Here is a 24,950-nt window from a genome sequence, read left to right on the forward strand (position 1 = left end):
ACAGGCGTTGGCATCAGACCTGGAATTGAATCCTAGGACCAACATTGATTTGTGCTGTCACCTTGAGGAGGTCACTACCTTCCTGACCCTCCATTTCTTTATCTGTAAAATGAAATAATACACTGGGATAATGTGTGTAGGGTGGCAGGCACAGTGTTGCCTGCACTGTAGGGGCTTAGGAAATAGAGTTGCTATCATTGGTTATGTTACAGTTATACCTTCTGGTTAACATCTTCTGAAGGTCACAAGAAAAACCCCATAATGGGACCCCCAGCTGCATTTCAGATATTTCCTGGGCACCTACTATGTGCCGGGCATTCTGCAGCCACCTCTCCAGCTCCTTGCCTTTGTCAGTGGCCCCACCCCACCTGGCTGCCTCCCTATCTCTGCCACACTCCCCACTCCTTCCTGATGCCACACATTTGCCCTGGATGTTTCCTCCTTCCTGCCCCCAGCAAAGCTAAATTCCCTTTCAATCTTCTAAAGCCTGATCCAGCCCAATGTGGTTTAACATTTAACAGCTCCCAAATTCTTCCTCATCGTGACTCCTCGGTGGGAGCAGGGTCTCCTCCCCATCCTGTCTGGACAGTGTGACTCAGCAAAGGCTTGCTGGTGGGAAGTTGGTGGGATGGCCAGGGTGTTGGGGCCAGGCTAGGGCAGGGCTGGACAGGCTAGAGAGCCTTAGTGACAGGGAGGGCGTGGGCCCAGGTACACACAGAAGGGCCAGGCAGGCCCAGGCTAGACCCTGCCCCACCCAGCCCACTTTCTTCACTGTAGGGTCCTGATCTCTGCATCCTTCCTCGTGTGAGCGCAGCAAATGACCCACCACACGAGGACAATGCTTTACAGTTATGGAGCCCATAACTCTCATTAAGGTCCACAAGGAAGACTAGGCCCAAAAAAGCTCGGACATTTTGATACCCACAGTCAAAAACATGTCCACACACAGGGGAATGACACAATCAAGCATGCATTCTCAGACATATACACAACAAAACACACAGTGACACACACTCACACGTGTTCATACAGAGTTTCACAATATACTGACATACAATGACAGACACACACACACACACACTCACATGTGTTCATACAGAGTTTCACAATATACTGACATACAATGACAGACACACACACACACACACACACATTCCTGCACACAAGGTACCATCAACATACATACACATACCATCAAAGAGGGCCAAGCCGGAGGTGGGAGCCCAGGCTCAGCAGCCCTGGTTGGTGAGGGAGTGAACGTGACCATTTTCCTGCATCTGGCGTCTAACTGTCTGGCTTTCAATTACTTCTGCACATTTTCATCACAGTGTTAAGAACATCAACATGCTAACTTGAAAGACAATTGCAAAGGTGTCACTTTATGAGAACGTGCTCAGGGTAATGACCCTGAACCCCCACGCCACCCACTCCACCTCCCTAGAGGGTGCTGAATGTCCCCACGTATGTGCACCCCGTACTCCACGGCCCCCCAATGCTAACGTGCACCACCTCGCACACAGACTTACCCATGTTCTCACACTCATCCCTCAGGGACACCTTGGAGCTCAGCCCTGGGGAAGGGCCCCCACCTCTGCTGTGCAGGTTTCCCCACCCATACCTTCAGCCCTACAGTCTAGGGGAGGGAGAGGGGCAATGGGAAATGAAGCCCAAGCCTGGGAAGGATCCCACAGTCCTTGGGTAAGGTTAGATGCTGGGGGCCCTACTGCCCCGCTCCTTGGTCAAGCCACCCTGCCTTCCCCTCCCCACCAGTGTCAGTGTCCCTGATTCAAGGGCCACCTCCCCCACCTCCTCCCTCTCCAGCTCCTCAGGGATCGTCTTGGTTTGACATTTGAGACTTTGATGTCTTTGAGACGGGTTTTCTTGGGCAGTCTGCCGAAGGGGCCCAAGCTCCGGTCTGACAGGACGGAGTATCTGAGCCCCTAGAACAAGAGTGGCCAGGGCTGGGCTTGTCAGGCACTGACCATGTACAGGGGTTGACTCCAGCATCATACGGGGATCCACTCAGCCACGGCAATACTGAGGTGGCTGTGGGAGCACCACAGAGGCGGAGGCTGGGCCCCCACAGGCTCACAGGGATTACTTTCCATCTTTGTGCCTCAGTTCCTTCACTGGTCGATGGGAATACTGTGAAAACCAAGTCAAGGTGTCTTTTAATCTAATAATATTAACACCACGTAGATGTCAAGGTCTCATGGTTTTTTCCTTGCAAGATTCTATTTCCTCCATGGACCGTGAGCCACAGAGATGTCACTTCAAGTCCCCAGATAAGAGGAGACAGGGTGTGGGGACAGGGCAAATAGAGCCAGCAGGGGCAGGGAGTTGCCCTAAGGGACAGATGGAAGAGGAGGAGGAGAAGGTAAGGCACCATAGGCCTCCTAGCTTAAGCAAGAGTTGGCTGGAATGCCCCAGAACAGCGGCTCAGTCCCCAGCCCTGGCCCAGGTGCCAGGCACAGGCCCCCCATAAGGAGCCCAACCTCTGGCTCATTAGCCCAGACCTGCTTGTTAATCACCGTGGGTCGCCTTTCCCTGCCTCGGCTGTGTCAGGCCATAATAATATATGAAGAACACTCATTTATTCACCAACTTCCCACTCAGGAAAATATATATGACACTGTAGGAATGGATTTATCCTGACACCCAGCTTTCAGCGAAGCGAGGCTAATTTAAACATTTAAGTCAATGGCTCGCCCCTCCCTCGCCTCCCAATTCTTTTGTTTTAATGGTGGGAAGGTGACGGATGGGAGGGAGGTTGAAAATGTGCAAGTCTGCATGGTTTGAGGGTTAGAGGCAAAGGAGAGGAAAAGGGGTCTTAGCCGGGCTCTCCTCTGGTCTGTTCCCGACCACGCATCTGGGCCTGTCTCTGAAATAAAATCAATGCAATAAGTAGGTACAGAAGAAAGAGCACTGGACTGGAGGTTGGTGCAGAAGAAAGAGCACTGGACTGGAAGCCAGATGGCTTCACCCCTCACTGACTGCGCACCCCAAGGCGGGCATTCCCATCTGCAGGCTTCCGTTTCCTTGTCTGCAGATGGAGAAAACTAGATGCTGTCCCCTGCTCTCCAGCTTTCAAAGCTAAGCTCACTTGACCTCTCACTGCACCTGGGGCAGTTCAGAGCCAACAGGGGCAGTCAGGGTGTGCTTCGCGGTGGAGGTGAAGCTGGAGTTTGGGCCAGGAGGACAGCCACACCTCATATTCTTGATGAGCACCTTCTCTGGAGTGAGATGCCTGGGCTCAAATCCCTGCTTTGCCATTTACTCTGTGACGCTGGCAAGCTGCTTACCCGCTCTGTGCCTCAGTTTCCTCATCTGAAAAACGATGAGACTGCCTACTATATGGGGATCTTGGGAGGACCAGATGGGGCCACCATCTGTGAAAAGCCCCTCATACCATGCTTGGCACAGAGGAAGAACTATGGCAATGAGAGGATCACCATTGTCAGGGAGGGGGCGGCCAGAAAGGGAGGAGGGAAAGAGTTGGGTGAGGTCCGGAATCTCCCCAGTGCTATCCCCACTTCAGCCTGGGCCTATCTGAGGTGTTCCAGGGTGGGGTCCACTCCACTCAGCCCATAGGGAGCCCACCAGGCCCCTAACAGAGGGAGCACCTGAGACCAAACCACCCCACCCTCCCTGAGTAAGGAGTAAAATCAGGGCCTTCTCTGAAGACCTGAAAAACACTTAACAGCAGGGCAGGCAAGTAAGTAGCAGGCACCCAGCGGATGGACATGTGACCTATCCAGATTAAATGCCCATGTGTGTGCAGCCACGCATGCACACGCACACACAGACCCACACACTACCTTGCACATAGAGCTTCCCCCTTCCTTCACTGGCCTCTGACTTGAGGTTACAAGCCTCCTGCAGCCCCCAGCACCCTTGGGCCTGAGAGTGAACTGGCATGGAGGAGAGGTGTGGACTGGAAAGTTCTGCCCAGAATGAAGGCTGGAGGGCAGCTGGGAGGGAGGCCAGGGACCGCAAAGCCTGCTAACTCCGCAACTGTCAGAGCCAACTCGGTCCAAGTGGGCCTGAGGCAGCAAGCTGCGGGCAAGTTTCTCTCAGAGGCTCAGTTTCCCCACCTGAAAAAATGGAGCCAATTACACCGACCTCACAAGGTGGCTGTCAACAGTAAGTGAGGTTGTATATCGAAGCACCAGGACCAGTACCCGGCAACCACAGGTGCTCAGCAAGCATCACCTTCTCCTCAATGCCCCTTTCCCTAACTTCAGAGGTGCAGGGGAGCTGAAAAAAGTCATCGTCTCACGCCCAGCTGAGAAAGGAGACCACATTAGACAGTGATGCACTGGAGCTGGCGACTGGGGAGAAAGGTGATAGTTTACATGAGGGCGTCTACCTCTCTGTAAATCTTGCTCTAATTGAGTGTCCTATTAAAACGTGTTGATTGGTAATACAGCCGTTTTAATAAAAGAGTCCCTGTGTTATTTTTTAAAGTCATAACTGAACAAACACACTGAGCACTCTGCCCTGGCCACAGCCGTGGGGAGCCTGGCATCTGAGCCACACCCATAACCAGGGCACTACTGCTCACCTGGTGCCAGCCAGGGCTCACCCCAGAGGGGATGTGGCCCGGAAATAAACTGCCAGGTCTCAGAGCCTCACTCACTGCCTCTCAGAGTGGGCCTGGGTGACAATTCTAAGGAGGCAGCTTTTTTTCCCTCTTTAAAAGACAGCGCGGCAGTGACTCATGCCTGTTTCCCTGCAGCAGCCGTGTTTCTGGTTGTCATTCCACACACCTGATGACTCCCTCCTCCATGGGGAAGGTAGCGGGATGCCTGCTGGGGTTGGGGTGGGGAGGGGAGGGGAACATCTAACAGCCCAGGCTGAATATGGAGAGGCTCAAGGTGGGAGACCACGGGGCCTCTGGAGTGAGCCCAGCCACTAAGGGTGTCCAGGGTCCCATGCCCCAGCCCCACCAGGTTTCAGTCCCTGTCTGCAAACGCAGGGGCTGAACCAGAAACAGGGGTTACAAACTGAGCAGCGGAATGTTTTGTTTGGCCTTGAGCTCAGTGGTTTTTTAAAAGATTAGAATCAGTTGCCAACTTTTGCAAATTACATAGAAATCTGGATTTCTGGTTTCTCTTGGAAAAGTTGAATCTGGCCACACAAGGCCTGCATTTATTTCCACATGGTAGCAATCAGCTGGGGCTGATGGGTGGCCCTCCAGTTCTCCACAGTCCTTATCAACCTGCTTTGCTCATTTCTAGCCCCTTTGCCTGGCCCGTGGGGCATCTGAGTTTGAGACCCACAGGCCAGCTGCTCACTGGGAGCCAGCCTCCAGTTCTGAGGTTCCAAATATCTAATTCTCCCCCGTGTCCTGCCTAGAGCTGGAGGAATTGGGACACAGGAGGAGGAATAAGTGAGTATATCCTGGGTGCTTGGAAAGGAGGTGAGGGTAATAGGACTCACCACTGGGCCCAAACTGGGAATACAGCCAGAAACATAGAAACCACAGAAATTTGCTAAAAAGCTTTATTTTGTTATGATTGTTAATAAGTATCTTTTTTTTTTTTCTTTGAGACAGGGTCTCACTCTGTCACACAGGCTGGAGTGCAGTGGCATGACCTCAGCTCACTGCAACCTTTGCCTCCCGGGATCAGGTGATTCTTTCACCTTAGCCTCCCGAGAAGCTGAGACTACAGGTGCATGCAACCATGTCTAATTTTATTTTTTTTATTTTTTTTTATTTTTAATAGAGGTGGGGTTTTGCCATGCTGCCCAGGCTGGTCTTGAACTGCTGAGCTCAAGTGATCCACCTGCCTCCCAAAGTGCTGCGATTACAGGAGTGAGCCACTGTGCCTGGCCCAAGTATCCATTTTTAATTCACACTATTCTATTAAACCAAAAATTTGCTCCAGTGTATTGGGTGGGGCAATACAGGGACCCACCACCAAATTGTGAACACAATGCAAATTATAAGGAACAAGGCCACAGCAGCCCAGTCTACAGGCACAGGACCACTTGCAACCAAAGGCTGTCCTCACAGTTTTGCTGATGGCGCAGGAGCTGGGCCAGACATTCTTTGTTTTCATATTTGGGGACATAATAACCAATTTAAAGGGCTGAGTTGTAATTGTTCAAATACACGTAATGGGCTAAAGGGCTTTTTCTCTGTGATTGTGCTCCTTTGAGTTCAGATGCCTAGAAATACAAATGCCATTAACCTGGTACAAGTCAGGTACAGGACATTCCAGGTAAGTCATCTCCCACCATAACTAAGTGCTCAAAGGAGAGATCCAACAGGAGTTGCAGAAGAAAGGGCCCCAAGGGCTGGGGAGCCAAGGCAGCTTCTCAGCTTCAGGGACATGGAGTGGAGTCCCCTCACCAGGTGTCTGTAGCCCATTTGCAAGGGTCCCCTCTCCAGGGGAATGGCATCAGAAGAGATGATCCAAAGGAGCTCACTGAGGCCCTGCCAGACGCCCAGCCCCTGGAGCCTCCATCCCTGGCACATAGCCTCGTTGAACCTCAGTATTCCCATCTGTGGAGTGGACATGAGTGATGGAGTGAGGCTTGCATGTGACATGCAACTCCACGCCAGGCCCTGACCCTCTCTGGCCCCATGTCTCCCATCTCTAAAATGGGGCTTAATGCCCTCTTGGATCTTTTGTGACCTCGAGTTTGATGATTCAGCCCTTAATTCACCCTGGAGGTTGAATTCACCCTTAATTCAGCCAGAGGCTTCCTGGTACTTGAGGGTGAAAGAGAACAAGGAGAGGCAGAGGCAGCATTAAGCAGTCCTTGCTGGGTGAAGGCAGAGTGGACCAAGGGGTGGGTAGAAGCCGTGGCATGAGGACAGTGTGTGCAGGCCAGTCTTTTAGTCCCCTGGCTATGGTGGTCTGGCCTGGAGGGTGGGGCCATGGCACACACCAAGCACATGTGTGTGCTACGCTCAGAGACTCAAATGCAAGAGCAAAATACAGAGTCTCATAGCTCCAGAGGAGCAGGCTGTGGAGAGGCCTCCTCCAGGAAGCCTACCCTGACCACCCTCTTCCCTGGATTGAGACCAAAGACCCATATCAATTCCTAGCCAGGCCCTCAGAGTAAGATGGAGTGAGGCCCTGAGAGGAGCAGATACCTGCCCAGGGCCACTTGGTGGCCCTGGGCAGAGCCAAGGCTCTCTGAGGAGCCCCCTAAACTCCTGGGCTTCAAGGCTAAGAGATCTGGATTAGAGAGGGAAAGCACATGGGGGTCGAGGCTTTGAATACCAGGTCTTTGGCCAAGCAGGACCACCCTCCACCCGAACTCTCAACCTCCTACGTATCTGGTGAATACTCTTCCACTTTCAACACTCAGTCCACAGGTCACCTCTTCCATGAAGCCTTCCCTGACCCATCACCTGAAGAGACAAACCACTTCCTCTTTGGGACCACCCATGCCTGCCAAGCAGCCCCTCACACCTCTTCCCTGGGCCTTCGCTGCAATATATACTTACAAATCCACCTCCCTACAGGGCAGGGAGCTCCCTAAGGGACTGGGGCTGATTGCCCTCTGTCACCCCAGCACCAGCTCCTGGACTGTGCCTGGCACATAGTAGGTGCTTACTAGATGTCTGAGGAACGAATGGAAGACCAAAAATGAGAAGCCATCAGAGAACTGCTGAGAAAGGGAGGTGCCCACCCCACCCTCGCCCGGCTGGTGGAAGATGCAGAATTAAGCACAAGTTATAATTAAGATGGGATGTTTGAAGAGAAACATAATCCCCGTTTCTGTGGGATCGGCGGGCACAACAGTAATTAACGTCTCATTAACATTCGCCTAATTAAGCAGTTTATGAAAGTGTATGGATTTACATACTGCCAAGGCAGGCTCGCTCAGGCACCTCAAAATTAACCCCTCAGGCCTGGGTGTGCCAGGAGGTAGAAGGCCAGCCTGGGGCCTGGAGAGGAGGAGGGACAGGGATACAAGGAAGAAGAGGCCAGGGATGGGGATGGCCCCCCACCCCCCGACTCCGCAGACTCAGCACCTCCCCCAGCCCTCACCCATCCCCCTCTCCCCAGTCACTGGACCAAGGTCAGTTTCTCCAAAAGGACCTTTTACAAGGAAATGAAGAGCACTGGACACCCCCTGCCCCCACCACTGCAGGCTTTGCCCGCCCCCCACTGACTGACCCTCGAATGTGTTCCCATGCAGCCCACTCCTCTGCCGTTCTCCCGGGTGCCCACCCTTCCCCCATAGCTCTCCTAGGGGAACAGCTCTTCCACCTGAGAGCACCTTTCTGGCTTCAGGAACTCTTACCTGCATTATCTAACTCAGCCCTCCAGCTCCCCAAGGGCTGCATCTGCGTCACTCCCCTTCTATCCAGGAGAAGATAGGCTCAGGGAGGTCCGGAGCCTGCCTGAGGGCCCGGAGCTGGTAAGAGGCAGCACCCAGGGCTCTGTGACCCCAAAGCCCCTCCCACTTCCCCAGGAGGCACAAACACTCCATTGCCAGCAAAAACACGGAACTCCTACCATGGGAAAAGGTGGCCGCTGGACATTAATTAACCACCCTCCCCCGAGCCTCCTCAACTCCCAGCCCAGCCACCTCGGCTGGAGCTGAGCTTGAATCAAAGTCACCTGTGACCGTGGCGGGAGGCCTCAGTTCTCCAAAGGAGAACAAAGAAAAGGGCCTTTCAGGAGGGTGTCAAGGATCAAGTAACGCATTTTCCTCGACAGCACTTTGAAGCCTTGTGCACTGTACGCATTTGAGTTGTTCATTAATTATCCCACTCCTGATCCCCACTCCATCTGCGTTCGTACCCACCATATGTGCACCTGGGATGCCCGACATCTCTCTGCCCCTTCCAAGGGCAAATTAGGACAACTTTTCTCAGTGATAATTTAGCAATATACATCAAGAGCCTTAAAAATACTCATCCCCAAAAAGTAATAAAAAGCATAAGCCATAAAGGTGAGAAATTTGACTTTGTTACCATTTAAATCATCCATTCAACAAAAGACATTACAACGGGAAAAGACAAGCCACAGACGGACCAGAAGAATATACCTGCAGCATAGATAGCTGACAAAAAACTGTTTCCAGGCTATATAAAGAATTCTGCAAATCAATAAGAAAAAGACAAATCACCCACTTTTTTTTAAAAGGCAAAGAATAGGAACAGGCAACTGGCAGAAGAGGAACGATGAAGGGCCAATAAACACATGACAAGGCTTGCCGAAGCTCAGCAGAGTTCCGAGAAATGCCACAATCCTTCGCTCATTAAGTTGGTGGACAGCTAAAAAGCCAGAGAGTGCCAAGCATAGCTGGAGCAACACCAGCTTCTCATATGTTGCTGTTGGCCATGGAAGGTGCTGCAAGCATTGGGAGGAACAATTTGACCTTATCTGGTGAAGCTGAAGATGCATGTATCCTAACCACAGAGCAGTCCCACTCCAAGAGTCTCCCACATGCACAAGGGGGATGTCCACAATGCTCACGGCAGCCATGTTTGTAAGAATGAAAAGGGGGAATGCTGTAGATATCCACCAGCAGGAAAGGACATCCATGTGGATGTGCAGAGGAACCACGGCAGATTGAAGGCATGCATTGCATTTACCTCCACTTCCTTCCAAAACCCCATCACAACAGTGAAGAATCCTTTCTGTGCATAAATCCACAAGGACCAAGAATGAAAGAAGAGGAAACAGCAACATGGTTTTGAAAGTTAGAGAGCAGATGGATGAATGGTGGTGTGTTTGGCACAACTGGGAAAGCAGGCCTGGAGTGGTGGCTCACACCTGTAATCCCAGCACTTTTGGAGGCCGAGGCATGCAGATCACTTGAGGTCAGGAGTTGGAGACCAGCCTAGCCAACAAGGCGAAACCCCGCCTCTACTAAAAATACAAAAATTAGCCAGCCGTGGCGGTGCACACTTGTAATCCTAGTTACTCTGGAGGCTGAGGCATGAGAATCGCTTGAACCCAGGAGGTCGGGGCTGCAATGAGCCAAGACCGTGCCACTGCATTCCAGCCGTGTCTCAAAAAAAAAAAAAAAAAAAAAGAAAGAAAGAAAGAAAAGAAAAACCAGAACTGTGAAAGCAGAGTCCTAAGCCCCTCTCCTATTAACTGGTAGAATCCAGGCTCAGGAGCTGGTGGCACCAGGCACCCCTGGACACAGGAATGAAGGACTGCTTGGAAGTCTGTATAAGAAGCAGACAGACCCCAAGGAGCTCCCTCTCTACCTCTGTCCAGGGAAGACTGATAGTGAGTTTTTTCCAGTGGAGAGGATCAAACTGAAGGTCTCTGGCCTGGAAGGCACCAGCCTGGGTGGAAAGTGGGGACCCATACTGAAAACCAAAGGAGTAGTTGAGTTTGTATGCTGAATTTGAGGTCCAGATCCCAGCCTTCCTCTTCCACTCACTCCAGGAGAATCAGAGTCCTTCTAGGAGACGCTGCCATCAGGGCTTCCCTGTGAACTGGCCCAGGAAGATCAGCCACGGGGCAGCCATGGTTGACAGGCCCACCCCTGCACAAGGGATACCAGCCTTTAGCACCCCACTCCTAAATAGGAACAACCCACTGAGCATCAACAGAAACAAAAGTGCAATGTGAAAAAAACAAGTGGCCATGCATGCTGGCGTGCGCCTGTAGTCCCAGCTACTCCAGAGGCTAAGGCAGGAGGATCACCTCAGCTTGGGAGACAGAGGCTGCAATGAGCTATGACTGCACCACTGCACTCCAGCCTGGGTGACAGAAGGAGACTTTATCTCAAAAAAAAAAAAAAAAAAAAAAAAAAAACAGAGAGAGAGAGAAAAGAAAAGAAACGGGCAATGCAGACAGAAGGAAACTTAAAAAAAAACTATCTTTATTTTCCACAAAAAAAACAAAATATGATATCCATGAATAAGAACTGAGAGCAATATATTTTAAAGAGAATTGATATGATTTGGCTCTGTGTCCCCACCAAAATCTCATCTCGAATTGTAATCCCCATAATCTCCACGTGTCAAAGGCAGGATCAGGTAGAGGTAATTGGATCATGAGGATGGTTCCCCCTTCATGAAGTGAGTGAGTCTTCATGAGATCTGATGTTTTTATAAGCATCTGGCATTTCCCCTGCATGAACTCACTCTGTCCTGCCGCCTTGTGAAGAAGGTTGCCTTCCACCATGATTGTAAGTTTCCTGAGGCCTTCCCAGCAATGCAGAACTGCCAGTCGATTAAACCTCTTTCCTTTATAAATTACCCAGTCTCAGATATTCTTCAAAGCAATGTGAGAATGGACTAACACAAGAATATTTACCAAATAAAAGAGAAACTTTGAAATGTAATATTGATAAAGCAGAATTTTTAAAAATCCATTGGAAGGACAGACTGATAAAATTGAGATCTCCTAGAAACAGGAGCAGAAAGATTTTTTTTTAAAGTGATGAAGGAGGGAAAAGATAAGGAAGCCAGAGTTTCCTCCAGGAAGCACAATGTCTGGTTAACTGGGGTTCCAGAAAATGAGAAGAGAAAAACACAGAGGTTAGGAAACATGAAAGGAGCAATTCAAAAATGTTTCCAGAGCGAAAAACATGAATTTCCAATTTGAAAACGCAGACCCTCATCAAGACAGAGCACATAGTGAATTATCAGAACATGGGGAACAAGTTTCTAGAAGCTTCCAGAAAGAAAAATTCCCAGTAGCATGCAAAGAATCAAATGTCAGAGCAACCGTGATTTCTTAACACCAGCACTGTAAACAATGACTTTAAAGAGAGGGGCCCCTTTAAAACTCTGGGGGAAAAAAAGATCTCCATCCGGAATTTTACACCCAGTTAGACATCAGGATTCAGGAAAGAATGAAGAAGTTTTCAGATATGCAAGGTCTCAAAAATGTACCTCCCAGGAACTTTTCTGGAAGCTATTAGAGGGTGTGCTTCACAAAATCAGAGTGTAAACCAAGAGGAAGACGTGGAGTCCAGGGAGCAAGAGGGTCAGTTCAAGAGTGGTGAGAGGAATCCCCAGAGTCATGGAGATGTGGATCCCGCATGTCTGCTGCACAAAATAAGCCAAATCAGAGCAGTTCAGAGGCTCAGGATGAGAATTTCTTGAAGAAGATAACATTGGTAGAGGCTTTCATGTATTAAGTTGAGAAGAGTTGTATTCAACTGGGGAAAGTTGGGAACTGAAGTAGCGATTTTCAAAAAGCCTCTCTCCACCGCCCTAAAAAGACAGTCATTAACTCTGGAGAAAACCGAGTTGTCAAGAAACGAAAAGTAATCAGAGTACATTACATAGCTCAGCCAATCAAAAATGTGAGTGAGTGGGGTGGAAGCTAAATCCTCAGCTTATATAGTAAAAGTCAATAGTTAATGCCTGAAAAAGGAAAACCAAAAAGCAGCAAATAAGCCAGTTATTTAGAAGTAGGGAAGTAAACACTCAAACAATCCATGAAAATTGTTGGAAGAGGTTGCTCCAGAGGAGTAGCAAACGGCCCAGGGAAGGACAGAGGACGGTGGGTTTGTGACAAAACAACACAACGGCTCCCCTCCCCTCTGTGGGGCCACCCCTGGCTCCTACTTTCCTGCCCTAACCTGCAAATGTTCGGTGTCCTGTGTACACCTACCCACCAGGACCCCAGCTCCCAGCAGCCCCTGCCTCCACCCCTGCAGGGTTCCCAGGGAACATCTAGGCCCCTCCCCTCCCTTCCCATAAAAGGGCCAGATGCAGGGTCCCCTGGGCAGACAGGAGGCCCTCAGCTTCCTCGTCCTCTGCTTCCTGGTTGGTGTCTCCTGAAGGTGGGAGTCTGCCCCAGTCAGAAGCCTGCTGAACTTTTCTTTCTGTCTTGCATGACACAAATATTTTTTGAGTGCCTCCTCCATCCCAGGCACTGGGGACAAGACTACGAATAAGGTGGCCACAGCCTCTGTCCCCATATTAAGCAAATAAAGCAATAAATACAAATTGTGAAGACAGCCACGAAGGAAGAGAACCAGGTCTGTGAGAGGGGAGCCCTGGTTTACTCACAGGGACACTGGGGTGCAGGCTGGGACAGTGACAGGGACCCGTGTGTCTGGACTTGGAGGAGGGAGGAAAGGAACATACGGGGGAGAGAGGCTCATGCGTGTCCTTACCCCCACCCCGGCTCTGTGTCTCTTCCCCTCCTTTGCTCCCCACCCTTCTCCGCAGCCAAGCCCTAGGCCTGTCAGAGGATGGCAGGAGAGAAAAATTCACAACCCAGCCTTTTAATGGAAATCGATGCCCACTCGCCAGGGTAATCTACACCCTGAATTCATCCCCCATTCAGAGCAGATGAGGCACTGCAGCCTTGCGGGGCGGCAGGGGTGTGGCCACAGGTCCCCCTGCCTGGGGTTTCTCTCAGCCCACTGCAGCCCCGTCACTGCAGGGCCTTCTGCCCTGTCCCCTCCATAGAACCCTGCTGTCATCCCAGCCTCCACTGCCCAGGACCCTTCAATGGCTCCCCCTGCTGTCAGGGACAATTTATGGGCCCTGGTGTGCAACCCTTACCTGAGTCTCTGGCCTCCCTGCTCCAGACCCTGGCCGCAGCCAGCACCAGGCCAGGCTCAGGGCCACAGAGCCACAAAAGAGGCTACCCATGACAGGGTGGGGCCCAGGGTGGGAAGCCCCCATTGACTGCCTCAAGGCAGCAAAGGCCTCCAGCGGGGCTGTGCCAAGGCCGAGGCTTGGATGAGCAGAAATTTGCCAGGAGCTCAAAGAGAGGAAGAAAACCCCACTCGTCCCATCCCTACCTCTGGCAGGGCCACCTGCCTTCTTTTATCTACCCACATTAATTCTCTTCAAGTCCCACCAAAGTCCCCTGCCAGCCTCCCCTGTGACTGGGCCCTTTCTTGCCTCTCACTCACACACCTTGGACGTGCCCTGGGAGATCTGATGGCTGATGGAGTGGCCAGGGTCAGCCAGCGGGTGAGAAGGCACGTTCCCATGGGAGGAGCTATCAGGGTCTGGCTTTCCCCATATCCAGCCATACCCCAGGTTGGGTTGGGCAATGTCAAAGCCAACTGGAGGCAAGGATGGAGGCAGGGGGATTGCCATGGAGAGAGGCTGGGGGAAGACAGCCAAGCACCTCAGCCCCCACCCACCCCTGGGTGACAGGGTCCCCACCCAACAGTGCTGGATGGCTGTTTATCTACTCACCTCGTGCCCCCACCCCACCCCCCATGGGCAGACACATTCCCTGGAAGAGGAGCCGGGGAGGCAGGACCTGAAAGAGCAGCCATCAGCAAGCCCTCCTGATGCAGGCACCTCACAAAGACCTGCCGTGTCCTACGTGTGCAGCACACATGCGCCTGTGCAATTCTGAGACCTGATCTGCCCCATTTTCAGGTGAAGAAACTGAGACTCAGAGTGGTTCCGTGACTTGTCCACAGAAACACTGCAGCAAATGGTGGGCCAGGACCTGGGGCCAAATATGCTGTCCTGGGGAACTCTTCTTCCCGGGCCCACCTGAGATGGGGGTCCCTGGGATGGAAAGACATAACTTGGGGCCTGAGTCCCAGGAAGCAAACAAGCCTTAGTGCCCTCGGCTAGAGCAGGGGACCCTGTGGTGTTCCCAGGCTCACTCCAGAGCAGCAGGCTCTGAAAACAATGCCTTCTTTCCCAGGAGAGACCCTACTAAGTACTAGGCACTGGGTGGGGCTCTACTGACTGGATCTAGTTGAATCCTCACCACTGCCCAGAGGAGTGGATTGTTGCTACCACTTAAAGATGTGGCAACTGGCTGGGCGCGGTGGCTCAAGCCTGTAATCCCAACACTTTGGGAGGCTGAGGCAGGCGGAACACCTGAGATCAGGAGTTTGAGACTAGCCTGGTCAACATGGAGAAATCCCGTCTCTATTAAAAATACAAAATCAGTCAGGCATGGTGGCACATGCCTGTAATCCTAGCTACTAGGGAGGCTGAGACAGGAGAATCGCTTGAACCTGGGAGGTGGAGGTTGCAGTGAGCAGAGATCATGCCATTGCACTCCAGCCTGGGTGACAAAGCAAGACTCTGTCTCAAAAAAAAAAAAAAAAAAAAAAAAAAGATGTGGAGACTGAGGCTCTGACATCTTAAGAAAGTCACCCAAGCCTCACTCCAGGAAGGGAGGGCTTAAATCCAAGCCCAACTCCAGATCCAGGGACCCTTCAGGACATAATGTGTCCTCCTCACTTCAGCAGGGATCAACGGGCCCCTCCTAAGCCCTAGACTGGCCAGGGCCGGGGACAAGGAGAAGGGAACTCCCAGCCTGGCCTGGCAGGCTGCTATCCAGGACCAGAGAGAGCACCCAGATACCCACAGCCTACCCGGCCTCCTGCCTAGGCCAGTCAGGGAAGTGGGCGTGGAAGCAGTGAGCTAGTCCCCATCTTCAGGACCCTAAGTAGTGACTGTGACCCTTCTCGGGGCTCAAATCACTCAGAAAGCTGAACCCCACCTCTGACACAGCACCTCTCCACGCACCAGCACCTCAAAGTGAGGCAGGGTCAGAGAGAGGAGGGGTCAAACAGAGATGGGATGACAGCATCACAGACCTGGGGGAGGAGAAGCCCTTTTCCGGGGAGAGTTGAACTCGTAAGTTCCCTCCCGACCTCCCCCTGGACCTCCAAACATCTGGGATTCTAAGATATCATGATCCTGGGAATTTTATATCTGCAACCACTTTTGAGCACTGACTACACATGCAATATCATTACAGCATCACATCCACACCTTTCCCAACTCTAGTAGGACATGGCATTATTAACCCATTTTCCTGATGAGGGAACGAGACTTGCCCAAGGTCCCCAGTGATGAGGGCCAGGGCTGGGCTCTGACTCCAGCACACTGACGTGGAGCTGCCGGACACTGACCCCACAGTCTAGTGTCCCCATGCTTCACACTATCCCAGGTCAGGGCAAGAGTCTGCAATAGACTCCTCCGACCAAGAAAACCAAGGGTCTGAGAGCCACTGAATCCCCAGTCCTACGATTCTCCAAGTTCTCAGATCATGGGAAGGAAGCCTCCAACCTTGTCCTGGCCTCCAAGACCCCCACCAAGTTCTGTAGATAAGTCAGTGCTCATGGGGACACCTGAGGAGGAGCAGACCCCTGGACGCTAGGCCAGGAGGCTGGGGTGGGGCCCAGGAAGGAATGGGACTCCGGGAACTCCAGAAGCCGTGGTCACCTGCTGCCTGCATGTCGACGGGGTGTTGTGGGCGACTCCACAGGGGCAGCAACTAGGGAAGGGGCAGGCCTGGGCTCAGCTCTGCATGCCTGTGTACAGGATACCTGCTCCCCTTCCTGACTCTGGTCCTGGCAGGCCCCGAGGTCGCCCGCCCTCAATGGCCCTGAGTTTTTCCTCATTCAGAAGTTGGGCCATCCCCTCTCCAGCCCAGCTCCCACGTCTGGTAGACTCCTTGGAGGGACCACCTCTGATTTAGAGGCTGCAGGGAAGATGGGACACCCACCTCCACTGTGCACCCCACCTCCAGGCCCGCAGCAAACGCCATTCAAGCAGCACTCTCCATACAGAAAGAGGAACCTTGGGCCTCCTCCTGGGCCAGTGCAGCCACAGGTGCTCCAGGGCCAGGGCTAGTCAGGGCTGGTAGACTCTACCTGGCTTATCTAACCTGACCTCCCTCTCCCTGTCCCTGAGAGTGACCTGGGTGGACAGTCCCCCACCAGGGTCAGGCAGTGAGATGAAATGCTGAGTATGGAGTTTGGTGTCAAACAGCCTGGGTTCCAATCTCACCCACCAACCCTTAAAATTCCAGGGCAATTTGGGGCAAGTCTTTTAACTTCCCGTAACCTCGGTTTCCTCATCTGTAGGTGGAGGGCGCAAGCACTGTCATCCCGAGTGTGCAGGAGTGCAGCGTGTGAGCAGGCAGATGCTGCGGCTCTGAGGGTGGGAATTCTGACTGCTCCCTGAGCAGTCGGCCAGGCCCTGCCAACCTGACACCTTGGCTTCCGCTGTCAACGCCCCAAATCCACAGACTCAGCTGGGGGCTGGGGTGGGGGTCTATGGTTTAAAATAAAGCGGAATCTGCCTCTCATTAAAATGACATTTGTCACCTCTATCATAAATTGTCCTTCTCAGCTGTAGGAAAAGGTCCATTAACACATTTTTTTCCTTCTCCAAATGAGGCGAGAGTGGGTAAGTTTGAAAATCCCTGTGGACAGTAATAAAGCCAGAAAAGCCCTCCTTCCCCCCACCTCCAGCTGCCTGCCCCCAGCAGCCAAAAACATCACCATAATTATCTGTCTGGGAGCAGGCTCAGGGGGAGCGCCTTAGCATGGTTCGTTAAGGTGCTAATGAGCAGAAACCAGCTTCAGCTCTGGGGACTAGGGGGCAGGGGAGTGGGCTTCAGTCTCTCCCTCCCCTCCTACCATCCCTCAGCCTACTACCCACTCAGGTTCACCTGGTCTATGGGCATCTGCTCTTGGGTGACACATGGTCAACAGCCAAGGCCAAGGCGGGTGCCCCCATGGCAACAGAGAATAGGCTCATGAAGGGAAGAGAAGGTGGCTGTGGAAAGGCCAGAGAAGAGGCTGCCAAAATGGATGCCCCAGAGCCCAGGTCCCTGCCATAGCCCTATCCTATAAGGCCTCAGTCTCCACATCTGAGCAATGGGAGTCTGGACCATGTGACTGCTGAAGATCCATGGGACTCCTGGGAGGCTTTGGCATGTTGCAGCAGGCTATGGGGGAAAGGAGTTGCCAGGAGATCTGAGCAATTTCAATTCCAGCGTTATAACAATGTGGCCAGCATGAATGAACACCCACTGTGTGCCAGGCTTGAGTGAAATGACTCACTTGACCTTGACACAGCAGCCCCTGATGTTGGCAGAATCTCGACTTTACAGATGATGAGGCTGGTCGCAGTGAAGTTAGGTGACGGCTAGTAGGTGAGATTGGAACCAATGCAGGCCAAACCATGCCTGGCTGCCTGTGCCCCTCCACCACCCTGGAAGCCCATCCCTCCCAGCCCGGGAGTCCAGCCCCAGCTTCCTCTCCACACAGGAAGGCAGGCATGACTCCAGCCCAGGCACCTCTCAGCACAAGCGACCCTGGAGACAGAAGCTGACCAAGGTTGCCTGGCACTGATACACAGGCTCAAAGGCACTTGCCTGGGGTCACACGGCCTGGGCAGCGAAGATTTTAAGCATACAACCTCTTTCTGACTTAACAGCCCTGGAAACTCACTCTGGGGCCAGCCAGCTCCCAGAGGCCCTGCCTAGGGCAAAGCTTCTCCTCCAAAGCCCTCAGCCTGGGGACCTTCCCAAGGAGCAGCGGCCTTCTCTGTCTGTCCTACCTACTCAGGGGTCTCTGGCCCCCCACTCTCTCCCTTAAGTCCTGAGAACACCCCCTCAGGCTCCTGCTGGTCCTCACAAACAACATCTCTCCTCAGCCCTACACCTCCATGGTTCCAAAGGGGACATGGGTCAGGAGTTCCTGGAGGGGAGCAGCAGTTGCAAGACCCCACATGGGGAACCCCTACCCACCCGCTGCCCTCCTTGGCTGCACAGCCCCTGAGGACGGAGGCTCTGGGGAGGCTCTGGGGATGCCGTGGGCCTGTCGATGCCCTCCACAGGGAGAATGAGTGAGCTCTACACCTCTCTCGGATGTGGGGGCACAGCCTAGAGGGTGGTGAGTGTGCAGGGAGGAAGCTAACTCAGATCCGCAGGTGAGCAGGGGAATGGGGGTCTTCATTCACATGAAACAGCTGGCACCGGCCTCGCCTGACTGCCAGATGCCCACTTGGTCCCCGGCCAGACTCTGCCAACAGCCCTCAGCCCTCCGCCCACCTCTTCCAGGGCCCATCTCTCCTCAAACACCTTTCAATCAGATTCCACCTCAGAATTGAGGAGCAGCCCCCACCAATTCCACTCCCAGCCCCTAGACACCACAGGCAGCGGGGCATCCTACAGGAGCCCTCTCCAGCCCCACCGGGAACCCCACAGGAACTCCACGGGCTGCCCCGTAGGATCAAGCAAGGCTGCCCACACTCAGTGAACACACACACACAATCCCGGGTGCCTGATCCCCAGCAGGGCATGAGCCCAGCGGCTCAGCCCACCCACCACACAGAGCCCATCAGCCCACCCAGTTTGGGGCCCAGGGTGGTGATGTCAGTAATGAGAGTGGCAGGCTAACAGGGTTGATGGCCATGCAGCAGAAGGAGATGAAAAGAAGCCTCCTGACCCCATACTGGGTCCTGACCCTGGTCACGAGGTCATCAGTGGATACTCCTGGATTTCTATCCACCTACAGAGAAGAGTGCCCAAAAGGAGCTGGACTTGGCACCCAGCCTCAGTGCCCAGTGTTCCCCCTCCAAAGGCCTGCACCTTCACAGCCTCAGTGCTCCTGCATCCTGCCCCGGAGAGGCCAAGAGGTCCAGCTAAATTCACACAGCAAGTCGGAACCTGGCTGGGATTGGAACCCACGCCTCCCATCGCCTGGAGCCGGGGCATGTTGTGAGGGCGGCAGAGCCACAGGCCTGATGCTCAGACATGGCTCATCCTATTGCAGGGAACTGGGGATGGCAGCACCTCGGGGCAGAGGGACAGGCCTCCAATCCGTCCCTTTCTCCACCAAGAACTCCCTCTCCAGTCTCCTTGGCCATGGCCTTCAAGCCCCCACTTGATGACAGCAAGCTCACCTCCACCCAAGGCAGCCCGTCCATCTGCAGCTCTGACTGAGTTCCACCCTGGACCTGGCTCTGCCCTGCAGCAGTGGGTGCCCACTGCAGACCCAAGTTTGGGGCAAGGGTTCCAGGCCCTTAGACATTCCTAGACAGCAAGTGCAGCCCCTGAGTCTACCATTACCTAGTTTGCAGGTGCCAGTCCCTCCTGCCTGCCACCTCCTGTTAGTGTCCCTGTGGGCCTAAGTGGGACCCAGAGTGGAGCATCAACTGGCTGGGTGGCTGAAGGCCAGCCAGCTCCTCCCTCTCTCTGAAATGAGACAACTTAGGGAAAGCCTTGGCCCCAGCAGCTCTGGTAGTGTGGGCCCACCACACCCAGCTCTTGACAGGGTTGTGCACAGCAGGCGTGACTGGGCCATCCCCTGCTTCATATCACACTCATTGCTCCTTGTCATACAGCCTCCCATGCCTGAGCCGAGGCCCTTCAGCCCTCCTCCCTCTGTCTGTGCCTTTCTAGACACAGTCCAACATGGCTGAAGAGTTAGTTTCCTAACTGAAAATATCTCCCAGCCAGTGTGGCCTGTCTGAGGTTGGCCCTGGGCCATAAGCCAGAGGCTGGAGGGTCTCCCCAAACTCCACACAGCAGTGGCCATCCCACTGCCCCACACACACCCAGCTCCGGGCCTTCGTCCCTCCGTCAGCATCCCCCCATGCCCTCATTAGCACAACCTAATGTCTCTGAGCCCCAGGCCTGGTGAGTTACAGCCCATCCATCCCTCTCAATGTCCTCGTCACCGCCTCCATGGACCCATATTACAGCGTGCACATCTGTCAGCCTGTGGCCTCCACCACCACGGCTGTTTCCAGGGAGACAGTCTCTGTTTATGACATTATCCAGAAGCCCAGCCCCTCCCTCCCCCTCCCAGCTCCTCCCCCTGCCTACCTTTATGGGGACGGAGATTTGGGCTGTAAATATTACCACGTCTTCCCTGCAGATTCTAATGGGGCCTGAGTACATTGCTGTTCCTGAGGTCACCGCAACCACGAACGCACAGCCACAGCTGTTTGGGCGCATTAAGGCATCACTCTGACTGCCCTGGCCACCCTCCCTGCCATGCCCAGGGCCCTCCCAGCACCCCCTCCACCATGGATTCCCTCATGCCCTGCAAGCCTTAAGACAGAATCTGCTCACGGTGGAGGTGGTCTGGGGGCCAGGTCACCTGTCTTGGGGCTTTAGCAGGAAGGAAGGGAGCTGACTCTGGCTGAGCCCTCAACTTTGGGGGCCTAATATGACAGGCCCTTTGCACATCAGCCACCACGTCCTCCATGGCTGTGCAGGGGGCTGGTGTTATGCAGAAGAAAACAAGCCTCTTGTCCAAGGTCCCACACCCGGCTTGAGGCAATCTGGGATTTGAACCCAGATCTTTGGACTGCAAAGCTCCTTGTACCACAGCCTCGGCCCTCAAGGCCAGAGGGTTAAGAGCTGACACATTCTAAGCGTTGTACATATTTTCACTAATGTAAGCCTCACTAGACCCCATGAGGTCAGCACTGCTAATACACTCGTTTTACAGACACGACAATGAGGCACAGCCAAGGCCACCCAACTTCTAGGTGGAGAAGCAGGATTCAAAGCCAGGCAGGCTGGACCCAGAGCCTGGTTCTAAAGACTTTGCTTAGAGCCACTACCAGCCTGGCCAGGTGGGGCATTCCCACCATCTAGGCAAATCTCAGCCCCTTCCCAGGGCCCACACTGCAGCGACAACCTTCATTGTTGACATAGCACTTCGGAAGGAAGTCCAGGAGCTGGGCCTGCCACATAGAAGGTGCTCACCTGACTCTTTCCCCAGCCCCAGCCTCAATTACAGGGGATAGCAAGGATCAAGTATTCACGGTGTGGTCACCCAGCCAGTATGCAGTGGTATTATTGATTACTGTCGTTGTTATCACGGTGGGGGTCTGACCCCATCATTGTAGGCCTTCTGACTTCAGCACAGGCGCACACACTTGTCCTTTCCATAGACACACACACACACACAAATATACACACCACACACACACACACACAAAACTGGGTTTTGGCCCAGTGAAACAGCTTTTGGACTTATACAGATTCTGGACATATACACACACTCACACACACACACACACAGCCTCGGAACACAGTGAGAGTGCGCGCCATTCACTCCCTCTAGGCTTGTCACTGTATTAGGGTCCTAGTGTTGCTGTAACAAATCACCACACACTTGGTGGCTTAAAAACAAAAAATTTTATAAAGAGAAATTTATTCTCAGCCAGGTTCAGTGGCTCATGCCTGTAATCCTAGCACTTTGGGAGCCCGAGGCAGGAGGATTCTTAAGGTCAGTAGTTTGAGGCCTGCCTGGGAAACTTAGACCCTACCTCTCCAAAAAATAAAACAAATTAGCAAGGTGTGGTGTGGCACACACCTGTGGTCCCAGCTACTCAGGAGGCTGAGGTGAGAGGATCACTTGAGCCAGGGAGGTTGAGGTTGCCATGAGCCATGATTGTGCCACTGCACCACCTGCCTGGGCAGCAGAGCAAGACCTTGTCTCAAAAGAAAAGAGGAAGGAAGGAAGGAATGAAGGAAGGAAGGAAGTGGGGGAGGGAGTGAGGGAGCGAGGGAGGGGAGGGGAGGAAAGAAGGAAAGAAATTTATTCTTTCACAATTCTAGAGGCTAGAAGTGCAAAATCTGTTTCACTGGGCCAAACCAAAGTGTTGGGGGGACTGGCTCCTGCCATAGACTCCAGGGACGTATCCGTTCCTGGCCTCTTCCAGCTTCTGGTGACCACGGGCATCACTTGGCTTGTAGCTGCATCGCTCCAATCTGCCTCTGTGGTCGCATGGCCTTCTCCTCCCCTGCAGTCAAATCTCCCTCTGCCTCCCTCTTATGTGGACACTAGTGAGTGCATTCAGGGCCCACCCAGACGATCCAGAATCATCTCCCCAGCTGAAGATACTTGACCATCACATCTGCAAAGTCATTTTCCATGTAAGGTAGATTTCACAGGTTCCAGGGATGTGGGCCTGGATATCATTGAAAGCCACCGCTTTGCCTGCCCCAGCTACCTGCTCAACACTGCATCCCAGACAACTAACAGGCACATCAAACTTCACATGACCACAGCTGAGTGCCTCATTTCACCTCAGCTGAGTTTGCTGACTTCCCCTCTCAGATCAGATGGGTTACCCCCATCTTTCCAGCTGCCCAAGCCAAAAACTGTGGGGTCAATTCTTTCTCTCATCCCACAGCAGATCCGCCATCAGCAAAGCCTGTTCGTTGACCTTTCAAAATCTATCCAGAGTCAACCACTTCTCTCTACTCCATGGCCACCACCAAGGATCAAGCCATCATCTCCCTCCAGGATTATTGCAACAGCCTCCCCCCAGAGCTTCCTACTTCTGGCCTGCCTCCCACAGTGTCCTTCACATAGCAGCCAGATGGACCCTTAAAACCCAAGTCACAGCACGTCACTCCTCTGCTAAAACCCCATGGTGACTCCAGTCTCACTCAGAGCAAAAGCCAAAGCCCTGAGAGCGATCTCCAAGTTCTGGACCCATCTGCTCCTTGACAACAATTCCTCCCCTCTCTTACCACTCACCCCCACCACCTTCTCCACCCATTCTGGCCTCCTTCTCCCCTGACTGCTCCTCACACAGGCCAGGCACACCCCCACCTGGATGTCCCTGTTTCCTCTGATTGGAATGCTCTCCCCAGGCTTCCATGTGGCTCCCTGACCTCAACACCCCACTTGACCTAAAAGTCTCCTTCTCAGAGAGGCACCCCCACTCCTGCCATTTCCTTTCCCCACTTCTCCTGTATTTGTTTCTCCTTAACATGATCACTATCTAACACAGTACCTGATTTGCTTATTTATGTTGTTTAATATGTCTCCCCTACTACAGCAGTCCCCAACCTTTTTGGCACCAGGGACCAGTTTCGTGGAAGACAATTTTTCCACAGCCCAGGGTTGGGGAGATGGTTTTGGGATGATTCAAGTGCATTACATTTACTGTGCACTTGATTTCTATTATTATTACATTGTCATATATAATGAAATAATTATACAACTCACCATAATGTAGACTCAGCGGGAGTCCTGAGCTTGTTTTCCTGCAACTAGACGGTCCCATCTGGGGGTGACGGGAGATAGTCACAGATCATCAGGCATTAGATTCTCATAAGGAGAGTGCAACCTAGATCCCTTGCATGCGCAGTTCACAATAGGGTTCTTGCTCCTATGAAAATCTAAAGCCTCCACTGATCTGATGGGGGCAGGGCTCAGGCCGTAATGCAAGCGATGGGGAGTGGCTGTAAGGACAGATGAAGCTTCATTTGCTCACCACTGCTCATCTCCTGCTGTGCGGCCCAGTTCCTAACAGGGCCGGTCCCCAGGGGTTGCGGACCCCGCCCTACTGGAAAGCAAGCTCCATGAGGACAGCCTCCCAGATCCTAAAACGGTGCCTGGACTAGTAGGTGTTCAATAACTATTCACCCATCCATTCACCCTGTAGGCTAGCATGGAGCCAGCACCAGGGGGATACTGGAACCCAGTGGTGAGCCAGACACTGCCCCTGACAAGGACCATCCAGGGTATTACACACAGTGACAGGGAAGCCCAGAGTGCCACAGGAGCTCAGAGGAGGGAGAGATCAACTCAGCCCAGGGGGCTGGGGACAGCCATGCTGAGGAGGGCTTTACAGGATAAGTAGGAGTTCACTGGCTGGAAAAGACAGCTTCGCAGCTGGCAGGTGGAACGGCTGGTATGAACACCAGGAACAAGAGTAGGATGTGTTCTTGACACAGGGGAGGGTACAGGAAGTGAGGCCAGTGGGCTGGGCAGGAAGTATTTGAGGGCCTTGGAGAGCAGGCCAGGGGGGTTGAGCTTCTCCCCGTGGGCAATGGTGGGCCACTGAAAGGAAGAACATGGCAGGCGTGTGGGTCTGGAGGCTCCCCACTCAGATGGCCAACACGCAGCAGCCTAGGCATGGGGAGAGGTGGGGTACGGGGCCCACCTATCATGCGCCAAGGTAAGGGGTTGGAAATGCCCCCAAGTGCAGCCTCACCTGGGAAGCAGTTAAAGCTACAGTGTCATTATGGAGTGTCTAGTATGCCCAGGCCTGTGCTGGGAGGAGACCTTGGGGAATATTAAACCAAATAGTTTGCAACACAATGCCAGCCTGTGTGGATACAATATAGCCAGGGGACAGGAGAGCAGGGGTGGCACTATGGACTAAACTCTGTCCTGGCAAATTTATACGTCCAGGTCCTAACCCCCAATGAGACTGTGGAGTAAGTAAGTAATTAAGGTTAAATGAGGTCATGAGGATGGAGCCCCAGTCTGAGAAGATTAGTGTCCTT

General features: G+C 53.1%; 1 protein-coding gene across 14 annotated transcripts in view; it reads right to left on the reverse strand.

Moving 5' to 3' along the window:
- LINGO1 (leucine rich repeat and Ig domain containing 1) overlaps window positions 1-24,950 on the reverse strand; it is a 205,899-nt gene that overhangs the window by 141,885 nt on the left and 39,064 nt on the right. Inside the window, exon 1 of one of the 14 annotated variants that reach the window (XM_077940034.1) lies at window positions 8,269-8,438. The exons of the other annotated variants lie outside the window; for them this stretch is intronic. The gene's annotated coding sequence lies outside the window, so the exon portion shown is untranslated. Of the gene's footprint in view, window positions 1-8,268; window positions 8,439-24,950 lie in introns of those variants that run through there. 14 annotated transcript variants of the gene reach the window in all.

Source organism: Macaca mulatta, chromosome 7, assembly GCF_049350105.2.
Source record: "Macaca mulatta isolate MMU2019108-1 chromosome 7, T2T-MMU8v2.0, whole genome shotgun sequence".
Taxonomy (NCBI): Eukaryota; Metazoa; Chordata; class Mammalia; order Primates; family Cercopithecidae; genus Macaca; species Macaca mulatta.